This window comes from Erinaceus europaeus, chromosome 2 (assembly GCF_950295315.1).
Source record: "Erinaceus europaeus chromosome 2, mEriEur2.1, whole genome shotgun sequence".
Taxonomy (NCBI): Eukaryota; Metazoa; Chordata; class Mammalia; order Eulipotyphla; family Erinaceidae; genus Erinaceus; species Erinaceus europaeus.
In genome coordinates this window covers 18037393-18052470 of record NC_080163.1, presented here as the reverse complement: position 1 = coordinate 18052470, position 15078 = coordinate 18037393, and the positions used below count along the sequence as shown (strand labels likewise).

Genomic DNA, 15078 nt, shown 5'->3' with positions numbered 1-15078 from the left:
TTAATTATTCTCATGCCTAAGGCTTTTAACCGTGGTTCTTCTGTTTACCTTTCCACATATTATTGAGTTTAAACTGTTTAAACAACCTTAAAATCATACTAGAAATGACTTCCAATTATAATGGAGTTATCAATTATAGTAAACTTCTAATCTGCTACAAGTTTTGTTTGACAAGTAAGTGAATTTCAGCTGTCAAAGTCTTCACATGAAAAAACATCTACTCAAATAGAATTCCTGAAAGTCCATTTGGATCCTGTTCTCTGACATCACCCCCGGAAACCAATGAGGTGACCTGGCACGACCTGAAGAAACAGATTCACAGACTCCAAAGATCACTCTCTACAGAAAAGCAAAATTCTGGTGGCCAACATTCCCCATCGAGACAGACGTGCAGCGTTTCATCCTCCGGCATTTTCTTCTGTGGTCAGCTACTTTGGACTGACACCTCCATCGGACTTACTGGTACACACTGCTGTGTTTCTCAAAGACTAACTTCAGCCAATTGCCTTGAGACTTTATAGACCATGTCCCCTCGCCTGCAGGCTCTGTCCCAGAGGCAGAAAACTCCCCCTCCTTATTAGGTTATGCCCACAGAGACATGAAGCACCCCAAGAGGCAAGAGATGCCCACAGAGGCAAGAAACGCCCTTTGAGGCAAGAGATGCCCCCAGAGGCATGAAGCGCTCCTAGAGGCAAGAAATGCCCTTTCGCCTGCTAGGCCTTGCCCTTTGAGGAAAGAAAAGCTCCCCTTGACATCACATTGGTTATTGCTGCTCGCCTATTTTGTTTTCCATGTCTTATGCCAGTTCTTTTGAAAACGCCTGTACGATATACGTTTCTGTTCACCCCACAATGGCCATTAGTTAAAAAGAAAGGGGGAATTGTTGGTATGCATGAGACCCCTTCTGTTTCATTTGGTTTAAATCCTCCCTGCTTAACACTATTTTATTTACATAACTGCTGTTAACAAGCACCTCCCTCCAGGGCATTGGTTCAATCCCCAGTTTCATGATATGTTTTTGCTCCACCCCCCTCCTTGTAACACCCTGATCCCTTCTTTATCACATCCTGATTTTCACCAGTCACTTTTCTCTCCATCCTCTCTATGTCACATCCTGTTTCCACCTTACTTGGCAAGTATATATAAAGACAACATTGTGAGTTTTACTGTACTGTACCTTGAATTTAGCTTAGCTCGTCTTAGATTGTGCTGCGTCCTGCATGAATAAAGAGATACTGCGTACAATCCAGACATGAGTCCCTGGTCATCTGTTACCCGCCCGTGAAGCCAGCCCGGCGAAAACAACCTAACCCGTCGAAAACGACACACACACACACACACACACACACACACACACACACATGCCTACTTTTGTGTTAAAATAGCAAGGCTGTGCAGCTTGTAAACTTTAAATATTTACAACTTCAGCCTTTGCAGGGGAAAAAAAAAGTTTGCTAAATTCTACTGGAGACAGATTATTAGTTTTCCTTATTAAAGTATGTCTTTAAGCAGCCACATTTCATGGCAGCTCACTATTGCCAGCATAAAAGGACCTGTTGTTTATATGTAAGTGGAAGAAAACTCAGCCATACCGAGAGTACAGTATCATGACTCATCTCATGGCTGACTTTCCCAGCACTTTTCTCTACCATAGGAAACACTGCTGTTTTTTTGTTTTTTTTCTTTTCTTTTTTTTTTTCTTCTCTTTCAAGAAAGGCTCAGAACTGTTCAATCACATCTTTGGAATAAGAAGAAATACATCACACAGCAACCTACATTTATATAAGTTTTCAAACATTAGTACAGTCTTGTAACATGCAGACTTCCTTAAGAGAAGACAAATGTGATTTTTAAATTGGCAGACAGTTTTTTAATGGGACAGAAAAATCAGCCAAAACATTGTTTAGCCATTTATAATATTGTTTGTTTTTGTCTCTCTTGTTTTTTTAGTGGTTGTTGGGAACTCAGGGCCTCACACATGGGGCTCTACAGCTGAGTCACCCACCTCCTTGGCCCTAAAAATGATTTTAATTCTGTTTTTTTTTTTTTGGGGGGGTGGTGGTGGTGGGAATGGATGTGGGTAATGAGCAGGGAAGATACCTCAGCATGCCAAGCTTGTATCTGTCACACTTGTATTCCACCATGGGCTTGGGAAAACAATAGCCTAGTTAGTCTGCAAAGCCAGTGGAAGTACATAACTTCTCAAGCATATCTGGTGGTCTGTCAATGGGGCCAAACCTCCAGACTATTGGTATGCTTCTAATTCTGCTTCTAAAAACCCCTTCTGTTTCATTTGGTTTAATCCCCCCTGCTTAATACTGTATTCTATTTACATAACCACTGTTTACTAAGCACCAGCATGCCTGCATGACATTGGTTTGATCCCACTCAAAGCTGCGGTCTATTTACATAAACCACTGTTAACTAAGCACCACCCTCGCTCCAGGACATTGGTGGATCAGTGATAGAATTCTCACCTGCTCCGCCCCCTCTCCTTGTCACACACTGATTTTCACCAAACTCTTTTTGCTCCACCCTCTCTACATCACATCCTGTTTACACCCTACTTGGCAAGTATATGTAAGGACAGGATTGTTAGTTTTAGTTTAGTTTTAGCTTAGCTTGGCTGAGATTGTGCTGCCTTCTGCATGAATAAAGAGATACTGCGTACAGCTCAGCCATGAGTCCCTGGTTGTCTGTCTCCCGTCAGTGAAGCTCAGCCCAGCACCAGACCACAGCCAGTTTGATACCTGATGTGAATAAGGGGGTACCCGACCTGTTGGCATTGTAGCCTTAAGTCTGCCAAATTTCTCTTAGGGGTGTTAGTACACAGACGTCACACAGGCTTCTGTGCTAAATATAAATATATATGGGCCTTGGGTCAGGTCAATGGGGTTAATAGCTAATTGGATTTATACATTTTCTTCAAGTTTGGGAGCTACTCTTTGCCTGGATCCAGCTTTTCTGTCCTATTCCCAACTCTGACACCATCTTCCTAGACAATACTTATAGTCCACTGCATGGTAGCTAGTAAAAATTACCAAAGCCATGCGCCCCGAGGAACATACTGATAATAGAGTCCCTAGCTCCTTTCCAGCCTAAAATCCCTATGCCCATCTGCTCAACCCCTAATTTTTGGCTCCTGTTTATCAGTCGTTTTTTGTTTTTTTTCTTGCTTTATATCCTAGCACCTTTTAGCGACCAAGTTGCAGATGCTACCATAATTTCATCCTGAACTCCCTGGGCAGATGACCTCACCAATGTGTTCTAGAACCTCACCTCCCAGAGCCCCACTCAACTAGAGAAAGACAGAGACAGACCGGGGTTGTGGATCAACCTGCCCACGCCCATGTTCAGTGGAGAAGCAATTACAGAAGCCAGCCCCTTGCACCCACCCCATAAAGAATTTTGGTCCATGAGGCAAGGCAATGGCGCACCTGGTTAAGTGCTCACAGTACAGTGTGCAAGGACCCACGTTTAAGCCCCTGGGCCCCACCTGCAGGGGGAAAGTTTTAGGAGTGATAAAGCTGTGCTGTAGGTGACTATCTGCCTCTCTTCCTCATTATCTCCCTCTCCCCTCTCAATTTCCCTCTGTCTCTATCAAATAATAAATAAATATTTTTTTAAAAGAACTTTGGTTCATACTCCCACAGGGTAAATTTTAGGGGAAGATAACCAAAGGGCTCTGAACTCCAATTACATCAGGACCTAGAGAGAGAAGGGGGGCGGGGGAAGGGAGGACACTCAGTTGTAGTTGGTGTGACTTAGAAAAGAAGAGATGAGGGGGAGTCCGGCAGTAGCACAGTGGGTTAATCGCATGTGGCGCAAAGCACAAGGACTGGGTGAAAGGATCCCGGTTCCAGCCCCAGCACCCCACCTACAGGGGAGTCGCTTCACAGGCAGTGAAGCAGGTCTGCAGGTGTCTGTCTTTCTCTCCCCCTCTCTGTTTTCCCCTCCTCTCTCCATTTCTCTCTGTCCTACCCAACAACATCAATAACAACAATAATAAAAAAAGAGCAACAAAAGGGAAAAATAAATAAATATAAAAAAGAAGAGATGGCAGGACCATAGGAAAAAAATGAGCCAATATATAAAAATATAGATAGACAGTTATAGAAATAATAGTCAACCCTTATTTATGATCTTGGGAGAACTAATATATTTTCCATTGGAGGAAATGGGGACACAGTACTCTGGAGTGGGAAAGGAGTGGAATTTTACCCCTCTTATCTTATAATTTTGTAAATCACTGATAAAATTTTTTAAAGGGGGGTAGTCAAGTGGTGGCACACCTGCTTAAGTGCACTGTACTAAGCGCAAGGGCCCGCACAAGGGTCCCGATTTGGGTAGTTATTCATTTGTGTAAATCTTCTGTAAGTGGCAAAGGAAAGCATAGGCTGAGAGACACATGAACTAGGACAGGCAGTGAGAGGGCAAGTATTTTAATAAGTCATATGTCCCTATGAATTCCATAAAAAAATACAAAACAACTTGAGTGGTAATTAAAAAAAAAACTCCAATTAATCTGCATATAGGTACTAGAAACCAAAGGTTTTGGTTAGCAACATTAAAATAGGGCTGCTTGGCTTCTGCTTATTATATGTGGTATTTGCTTGGAATGACTCATATAACATAACAAAGCTCTACAATTTGGTTTGATATGTTGTATCTGCTGATGATTAGAGAGACTAACTACCTCTCTAGTCTAGTCATTAATATTAACAAGTTTAGTGACCTGAGCCAAGTTCATAAAACAAACCTTTAAAATAGCCTATGAAGAACTTCTCAATAATAATGTTGAACCTGAAAGTACTTTATATATTATATTATGGAATTCTTTTATATTGCTTGGAAATAAACAAAAGCTTCAATGGCATTTCCTATCTTGGCTGGGAAAAGACACAAGAGAATAAGTGAGTGTGTCTATTACCATCACTTTTTCATTACGGGTCACACACATGGCTTCTAGAGAAAAAAACAAAACAAAACAGATTCATGGGATAGGGAATTAAGACATAGCTTATTCCAAAGGTGACTGGAATATGACCTAAGATCTATTTAATCCCAAAGTAATTACAAGTAGGTTTTATTTTCAAGTCAGATCCAAGTTAACAAAAACAAAACAAGAGTTGTGAAAAAATTTACTCAATTGTTTCATGGAGTTGGAAAGGGTAATTGATTTTCCAAAAATATGAAATACTTGTGTGGAGAAAAGTTATTAGAGTGGGATGAAAAGGGGTTTAAGGGCTTCCCTTTCGATGTTTTAGAAGAGACTGGCTGAAATAAAAGTCTGCACATTTGAAGCAGCAGCCAAGGACAGATTTAAATGAGAACACTCCACATGCACTCAGACTCCTCCTAAATGGGTCAGGCTAGTTTAAGGCAGGATTGTTGATAACAGAGATAAGTCATGCCCTTCTTACAAGTGATAGGCCTAAAATGAAAGATAATTATATAAAAATCATATGAAAATGCCTGGAAAAAAGATAGAAGGGAAAATATGACTCACACTAATATCATTGGTTTTTTTTTTTCCCTAAATTGAACTTACTAAGATTTAAAAATTTTATTTGCTGGTGGAAATTCAAAGGCCAAGATAATCTTTGAAGTAAAATGTAAATATCCTAAGGAAACATCCGAGTCTACATAACTACCACGGTAGAACATGGTTCATAAACTGTGGAAGCAAATCACAGGTCTGGGAGATGGTTCAATGTTTCTCTAAAAGTTTGTTTTGCCCCAGCAGGTTTTGTAAGAGAACTTTCCTCAAGAAGCAACATACCCAGAGGATACTAGACATGTGCATTAAAATAAGTATTTACATGGCAGTGGTAACAGCTTTATGTTATGAATATGTTGGACTTCCAGTATTGGCAGGTCATGGAAAGAGATTTAAACTAAGAATCATCATTATTTTTCATGGACCTGTATTCTCCCCACCTACCCACCCAGACCTTCTACCTTCTGCAACCCACAATGACCCTGGGTCCATGCTCCCAGAGGGATAGAGAATGGGAAAGCTATTGGGGGAGGGGGTGGGATATGGAGATTGGGCGGTGGGAATTGTGTGGAGTTGTACCCCTCCTACCCTATAAAAAAAATTTTTTTTTAAATTAAAAAAAAAAAAAGAATCATCATTAAGGGGGCCAGACAGAAGCACAACTGTTAAGTGCACAGAGTGCAAAGCACAAGCACTACCACCAAGGATCCCAGTTCAGGCCCCTGGCTCCCCACTTGCTGGGGGAGTCACTTTGTAATCGGTGAAGTAGCTCTGCAAGTGTCTTATCTTTCTCTTCCCCACTATGTCTTCCCTTCCTCTCTCAATTTCTCTCTGTTCTATCCAACAACAACAACAGCAGCAGCAACAACAGCAGCAACAACAACAATGGAAAAAAGATGGCCAACAGAAGCAGTAGATTCCCAGCTCTAACTATAACCCTGGAGGCAAAAAGAAAAAATAATAATAATGAAAAATAAAAAGTAGAGCAAAAAAAATTTTAAAAAAGAATCATTAGTAAAGCATCAACTCAGATACATTTAGTGCAGCTATATAGCATGTCTTCTAAAGTTAGATGTAAAGTAACATTAAAATCAGTAGAACGCTTCATAATATTTTTATAGAAAGCTGTTAACTCTTAGCACCTTGGCTAGATTCCAGTTTAGATCATCTCTTTCCATTGAAATAGTCTCCTACACTTAAAAATAGAAATGTGTAATAATGTAGTTTTTAAATAATCCAGAATTTGGATCTGTGATCTACTCATAACTCAAAAAAAAATGTAATTTCCAATTTGAAATGCAAACACATGCTTTATATTCAAGTCTGTATAAGCATAAAGACTTTTTTTTCATATTCAAATTAACTTCAGCCACTCTAATTTTTACTTAGTTACAGAGTAAAATGAACTTTAAATATTTGATATAATTCCTAAATATGCTCTTTGTCCCAGTTTTAAAAGTACCAGGGGACACTTTTTACCATTAATCTATGACTGGTCATGGACTTTTTTTTCCCAACAGGCCTACCACTGAAGACTGGGGCCTGCATCTTGCTCCCAGCAGCCATTTCTTTTCCCCTTCTTCTCTCTCTTCCTCTCCTACCTCCTCCCCTCCCCTCCCCCTCTTCCTCTATCATTATTCAATATTTGTTCAGAGCCCTGGGCAAGGAAACGTAAAAGGAAAGGAATAATGCTGGGACCAGCAAAATAACTCACCTGGATAGCGTGTATATCTGCTTTGTGCATATGTGCTTCCTGGGTTAGAACCCACCCTCCACTCCACTGGAGGAAACTTTGGTGGCCTTCCCCCTCTCTGTGTCTTTCTGTTTCTTGCTATCTGATAAAGTCAGCCTGGAACAGCAAAGTCATGGCAATGACAAAAAGATGATGATGAAAGCAATGACTAAACACTGGCAAAGGCTCAGTACTCACTGAAGACCAGAGTGGGCTGCTGGCCTGAAGTAATACTTATTTAACCCACATATCTCTGCCAGGAAGAAACTACTATTAGAACTGTTACAACCATGTCATGAGCGAGGAAACTAGAGTATACGCTTCTTCATCATTTCACAGTTTGCTCACCATAGTCACTGGTGAGGGCTGATTTTAAAACATGGACAATCTGACACCACAAGTAACATCCTTAACTACAGCACTATAACGAAGACAGGCGCCTACCCAGAAACACTCTCATCCTCATGGAAAACCCATGATACACTCAGAGGAAAAAAATACAAACAAGGAGGGGACTGGGCGGTGGCGCACCAAGGGTTAAGTGCACATAGTGCGGAGTGCAATAGAAAGAGAGAGAGGAAGAGATGGGGAGACTGAAGAGGAGAGACCCCTGCAGCACTGCTCCACCATCTGTAAGTTTCCACTCTCCCGTCCTTTCCCATCTCCACAGCTGGAGACCAGGGTGTTGAATCCAGGTACTGGCATATGTGCGCTCTACCAGTGGGCCACCAACCTAGCCACAGACTTCTTTTTCCTAGAATCCAGAGCCTGTGAAGAGTCTTCATTATTGGCAAATATCGAAAGTCCCTAGGTTGCTACTTCAATCTTTCCACAATTTAAGACCTTTGACTTTCTCCTACCAGTCCAAGAATGCTACACGGAATTTTAATCATTACTCTTGAATGATTTCCTATTTCTCAAGACAATGTCTTGTTTTCACTGTCCCTTTCAGTGAGAAGCTACTCCTGTAACTTCCATCTGGCCAAAAAAAAAAAAAAAAAAAAAGAAAAGAAAGAGAAAAAAAAAAAGAACAAAACCCTGCCACTCTTCAAAGGCCAGTTACAACACTTCCTCCTGAGACCACCCCTCACCTCCCAATAGAAATGCATAACTCGGCCACCAGGTCCCAGATGACAGCATGATGCCAACCAGGCTTCCCTGGACTGACGACCCCACCAATATGTCCTGGAGCTCCGCTTCCCCAGAGACCCACCCTATTAGGGAAAGAGAGAAGCAGACTAGGAGTATGGATCGACCAGTCAGTGCCCATGTTCAGCAGGGGAAGCAATTACAGAAGCCAGACCTTCCACCTTCTGCATCCCACAATGACCCTTGGTCCATACTCCCAGAGGGATAGAGAATAGGAAAGCTATCAGGGGAGGGGAGGGGATGTGGAGATCGGGTGGTGGGAGTTGTGTGGAGTTGTACCCCTCCTATCCTACGGCTTTGTTAATGTATCCTTTCTTAAATAAATAAAAAAAGAAAGAAAAAGAAATGCATTCTTCTCCTGAGAAGCACTGTCTCCTATCTTCAATATATAAGCCTATAGGGTGGCCCCTTCACACATGTTGTCCTGCCTTTTTTTTGCTCATGCATAGCTTTACTGGTCTGAGCCACTTTTCAAGTTCAGATTACAGAGACGGAGGGTCAGTGGAGGAGACACAGCACTGGGGTTTCCAAACTCAAGACAAGGCAGATGCCCAGTTCAGTGAGCAATCTCCAGCCCCCCTTGTTTTTGTTTGTATTTTATTTTATTGTATTTCATTTCATTTCATTGCCTCCAGGGTTATCACTGGAGCTCAGTGCCTACACTATGAATCCACTGCTTCTGGCGGCAGTCTTTTTTCCATCATTGTTTTGTTGTTGTTGTGGTTGCTGTTATTATTTTTGTTGTTGCTGCTGGATAGGACAGAGAGAAACTGAGAGAGGAGGGGAACCCAGGAAGCACATATACCTGAAAGAGATATACACGCTACCCAGGTGAGTTATTTTGCTGGCCCCAGCATAATTCCTTTCCTTTTACATTTCCTTGCCCAGGGATCTGAATATAACAAACATTGAATAAATGTTTGCTCACTTAGGGAACGTTATGTTTGGCTTTTTAGATCAAATGGAAAATAAATCCACATGGAAAATACTACGTAGGGAAAACAGAAAGACTCTTCAAAGATAATGTCTTAAATAAGAATATTATGTTCTAGGCTGAGAGTATGCAGAGGGTTGGCTTCCTTTCCCACATAACATTGCATCAATTTTGAGCTATTTTTAGCTATAATGTCTCTTGAACACAGACCACCAAGTAATGCAAAAACTATGTCTTTTTTTTTATTTTGAAGTAGACAAAATGTCTATGATGTGCCTATGAAGTTCATTTCCACTGGTGATCTAGTTCAGAGATGAAGGTATTGATATTTATTATTAGTAGTAGTAAAAATATTGTCGCACACACATGAAAACAAATTGAAAATGCCAACTAGCCCTGAATGCACTCAGTCTCTGAGGTTTTCAGGACATGCACATAACAGGCATTTTATGTCCCTCACACAGCACAAGCTTGCTTCAGAGAAGTAAGTATTTTTCTTGAAGGCAAAACAAATAAATCAGAAGATTCCTTCGATGAAAAGAATGGACCATATTTTGCTTTTAGACAACTCTTGTTTTTCAGAGAGCTTGAGATAGTTCCCCCAACTAGACAGCAATGGTATTTCTTTCCACCAAGCTGCTACCCCGGAAGTAAACACACTACAAAAAGCAAGTGAGAAGCCAGTAATGGGATACAGGGTCCAGGCATTACATCCACACAAGAGGCCACAAAGCTGTGTCTGCTGTGTGACAAGTGGGTCACGACCCCACACAACACTATTTTCTCAGTTGTCTGTTGCATGATGACTTTCTGTCTCTAGTTACAGGAAAACCTTCTTATATTATCAGTGAGGAGTTTGAGAGTTGTAGAAAATCAAATCTTTGCATGGTTAAGTGCTATGGTAGAGGTTATAGTTACGTTAGGAGCTGTGAAACAAATTGTAAAAATTGTAAACAAAAAAAATTGTAAACAAAAATCCTGACTAGCTAAATATTCACAAAGTAGTTTTTCTAACTACTAAAGGAAATGAATGAGTATATTAGAAAGTAATATGATTTCATAAGTGCATTCAAAAAGTTGACCTGAATTACACCTGAACAAGTCTGAGGGGGCCAGGAGGTAGCGTACCTGGTTAAGCACACACAGTGATAAGCATAAGGACCTACACAAGGATCCGTGTTTGAGCCCCGGCTTTCCACCTGCAGGGGGGTCACTTCACAAGTGGTGAATCAGATCTGCAGGTGTCTATCTCTCTCCCTCTCCTCTCTCAATTTCTTTCTGTCCTATCCAATAAAATGGAAAAAGTGGCCACCTGGGATAGTGGATTCCTAGTGCCGGGCACTGAGCCCCAGACACAACCCTGGAGGCAAGGAAAAAAAAATATGAAAAGAAATGCAAAAAAGAGAATCTCTTTTTCCCTCCAGCATCACACCTTGAACTTTAATCAAAAAGGATTCACCTATGAAAATCTATACCTGCAGACACAGAGCCATGAGAAGACTATATGGCAAGAGGTCACTAGAATCCGGGACAGTCTGACTTGATTTTGGGGGTCACAGTGTCAGTTAAAGGTTCTGGGGCTCTGGAATTTTAACAGCAAGGTAAAGGGTTAGACTCTACAGTCCTGCTCTATCCTGGTCTTCCTAGAAAATAAGGTTTGCTTCAATTCAAATGCGTCTCAGCATTCAATGTATGTTTTGTTTATTTTTTTAAACAAGCCCTTAAAGAGTAAAATGAGAACTACTCATTTTTCTACAATGCATGTGTATATAAAAACACTCCCTTATGTATTAGTGAAGAATTTTGATAGCATTTTTCAGTCATGACAACTAAATGTCAAACTTCCTTTCACATTTTTCCTTTGCTTAACAGATAATAAAAACTATAGTCAACTAAAGAACAATTTCCCAAGAAATATGTTCATGTTTCATACTATTGAAAAGAAAAAAAAAGAAAGAAGGAAGGAGAGAAGGAAGGAAAGAAAGAAGGAAGGAATGAACGAACGAACTGGTGTTATATCTCAGTCTATTAGAACACCAGTTTATAATCCTGGAACCCCAGAGGACTCCAGGTTCAATCCCCAGCACCACCTTATGACGAAGCTAAGCAGTCCTCTGGTTCTTTTGCTTCTCTCTTTCTCATCTCCCCCCCCCCACCTCATAATAAATAAGTGTTTTTTAAAAAATGCTATCCAAAAGTACACTGATTAAAATTCAAGATTATAAAGTGTTTGACAAAGAAATAGTGCCAAATAACATACAAATGAGCCTAACTTGTACTTTATTTTGAAAATAATTACCAGAGTTGTCAAATTTATCTTCATTTTGATAGTACAAGATTTAAAGAGCAAAATGCACAAGAATTTTGTGTTCTAGGTCATCTGAAAGACTTGACAACCAGTACACAGGCAATAATTCATTTCACGGTGACTGGAGTTACACATTTTCTAACAATTAACATTGAAAAACTGGCCCTGAATTCATTTTCCAAGTCTAAGAAAGTCATATCTTAATTGCTAAATGATGAAATCCAGTCATTATTATAATGTCTTGCTGTATTATATTGTCAGTTAAGAAATGAGAGAATTATGGATAAAATAAAAAGCACATGTAAATCACCTCCAACACCCTTTACATATAACTCGGAGCCTTGTAATCATTGTTCTTAAAGTTGATTTCAAAGAGTAGCAAAGTGAAATTTCCCCAAAATATTAAACTCCCACATTGTTGAAAATTATATTACCTGACACTTGGCTAGTTTTGAGGGATTCATTCTTTAACATAAAAAAGGTAAGTGCAGAATAAATAGAGACTCAAGCAGAAAAAGGTGAGCGGAAAAATTAACTAGAAAAGTGGTATAGCACAGAGGCTTCATAACTCTTGGCCAGATTGCCTGGATTTGAATCCTACTGCAAGCACTTCTTACCTGTGTGGCTTGCTGCAAAGGAATATCTCTGTGCCTCACTTTCCTTATCTGTAACTGGAAATAACAGTAAAAAATAATAACAGTAATTTATCTCAGGATTGTAGTGAAGGCCATATGACATGTAATGCATATAGAAAGGTTAGAGATTAGTGACACAAGTAAGTGCAAATAAATCCCAGCTAACACAATAAGGCAAAAAGACTATTTCTGAAGCTCAAACAAATATGGCTGGTCAGGGAAGGGGTAGATAGCAAATGGTGGTTATGCAAAAGACAGCATCATGCCCAAGGCTTCAAAGTCCCAGATTCAATCCCTCACACCACCATAAACCAGAACTGAGCAGTGCTCTGGAAAAAAATATGTATGTGTATGTGTATATCTATACCTATATCATCTAAGTTATTACAAAAAATGGCTGGTCCATCATGGAAGAGTTTGAGAAGTGCTGGTCCCATTTCAGGGTGCCAGTTGCCGGTCTAGCTTTGCGGGAGGGAGACAGACAACCAGGGACTCATGACTGAGCTGGGAAGCAGTATCTTGTTTATTAATCAGATACATCGCCTTTTATGCATCTCTTCACCAGAAGTGGCAAGGGAAAGGAAATGACTAGGAGAGGGGGTGGAGCAAAAAAGGAGCACAAACAGAACATAGAAAGCTTCCATCTAACCAGTGGGGATTAAACCAATACCCTGCAGGCAGGGCGGTTCCCAGGTAACAGAAGTGATTATGTAAATAGACCACAGTGTAATCAGTGCAACAGAAGGGGTCTTAGAAGCAGAATTAGAAGCATACCAACATTTCCCCCTTTCTTTTTAACTAATGGCCATAGTATCAGGAGTGTGGGGTGAATAGAAACCTATACCATATAGGCATTTTCAAAAGAACTGGCAGAAGACATGGAGGAACAAGTAAGAGAGCAGCAAGAACCAGTGTGATGACAAGGGGAGGCCTGAAGGGGTGTTTCCTACCTCAAAGGGCAGTGTCTAGCAGGCGAAAGGATGTTTCTTGCCTCTGGGGGGCATCTATTGCCTCTGGGGGCATTTCATGCCTCAAAAGGCATTTCCTGCCTCTGTGGGCATGACATAGTAAGGAGGGGGAGTTTTCCTGACTCTGGGGACAGAGCCTGCAGGTGAGGGAGTGTGGCCTATAAAGGCCCCAAGGCTGTTGGCTGCAAAGTCCATGGACTGCTGCGGTCAGTCTTTGATAAACCCAGCAGCATAAAGGGAAACTGCTGTGAAGTTGTGTAAAGTGTCCAAGAGGTGTACCAGTAAGTCCAATAGAAGTGTCAGTCCAAAGCAGATGACCACGGAAGAAATGCCAGGGGATGAAATGCTGCACATCTGTCTCGATAGGGAAGGTCAGCCACTCTAATACTGCTTTTCTGTAGAGAGTGAGCTTTGGAGTCTGTGAATCAGTTTCTTCAGGTCGTGCCAGATCACATCATTGGTTTGGGGGGGGGGTGCATTGTAGTCATGCCATTTTGTGAGCGATGTCAGAGAACAGGGGTCCAAATGGATTTGGACTGACATTTCTATTGGACTTGCTGGTTTACCCTTTGAACACTTTACACAATTTTACAGTACCTTCCCTCCCTTCACGCTGCTGGTTTTTCAAAGACTGACCCTGAGAAGTTCATAGACTTTACAGACTGTTGCTTTGAGGACTATACAATGCCAAATAGCTCCTCCGTTTGGCGGGCCATGCCCTCCTGCCTACAGGTCCTGCCCTTTGAGGCAGGAAATGCCCCCTCATTATGAAGCCTTGCCCCCCCCCAGAGGCAGGGGATGTCCCCAGAGACAGGGAACATCACTTTGTGCACCAAGCCTTCCCTTGATATCACACTGGCTCTTACTGCTCCCCTACTTGTCCTTTCCTGTTTTGTTATAGCATTCAGGTTTATGCCCAAAAGGTTTCTGCTCACCCCTACACTAATATTCCTCTGTCACAGATAGAGTCTTTTACAGATATTGAACCATCTTAATGCGATGACTAGATAGAAAGATAGGTAAAGATGTAGAAAAATTGTGAGGAGATGGTTGAGCCTGGCAGAGCTTAACTTATGAGATGAGTCCCTCCAGGTAAGTCTCTCTCTACAGAGGGCTTGAGCACAGGGGGGACACATGAATCTCACAAGGTTGGCGGCCATGTAAGTCTTCCCTCCCCCACAAAAATGTCCTGCATCTTCCCACCTGAGCACCGCATTCCTTAAAAACATTTAAGCCTGCTCCACTCTATATTTCCTTACTGTGTCCACTAGATATAAAGGAAAAGAGGGAGATGCTGTGCAGATGTCCCCTCAGGCTAGTGCCACTTTCCATGAGTTAATACGGTATCCTCAAGTGCTTTTCCCAACCAATCCTGTCCCAGCACGTCACTCCTTGCTGTTACCCTATAAATAGCCTTCCTACTTCCTCTCTCTCACCTGTTTTTTTTACCTCGGTGAGGAAAGGGTGGTGTATGTAGCGGGGATGGGCATTTTTGGCTAGCTCCACATGGCCCGAACCGCTGCATTCTCACCCAACCCTGAGGTGCCAGTGCGAATAAAGGATTGTGTTCCCTCTTAAAAAAAAAAAAAGAGCACGAACAGAACATAGAAAGCTTCCATCTAACCAGTGGGGATTAAACCAATACCCTGCAGGCAGGGCAGTTCCCAGGCAACACAGTGATTATATAAATAGACCATAGTGTAAGTAGTGCAACAGAATGGGTCTTAGAAGCAGAATTAGAAGCATACCAACAGAGAAGAGATCTAGAACACACAGAACAAGAGCAGTGAGACTGCTAGTAAATCTTAAATAGAATTTTTTTTAATAAACGACACATAAAATCAGTCACTAA

General features: G+C 41.3%; 1 protein-coding gene across 5 annotated transcripts in view; it reads right to left on the bottom strand.

The window, feature by feature from the left end:
* Nucleotides 1–15078, bottom strand: part of COMMD10 (COMM domain containing 10) — a 924871-nt gene that overhangs the window by 730412 nt on the left and 179381 nt on the right. The window lies entirely within an intron of this gene.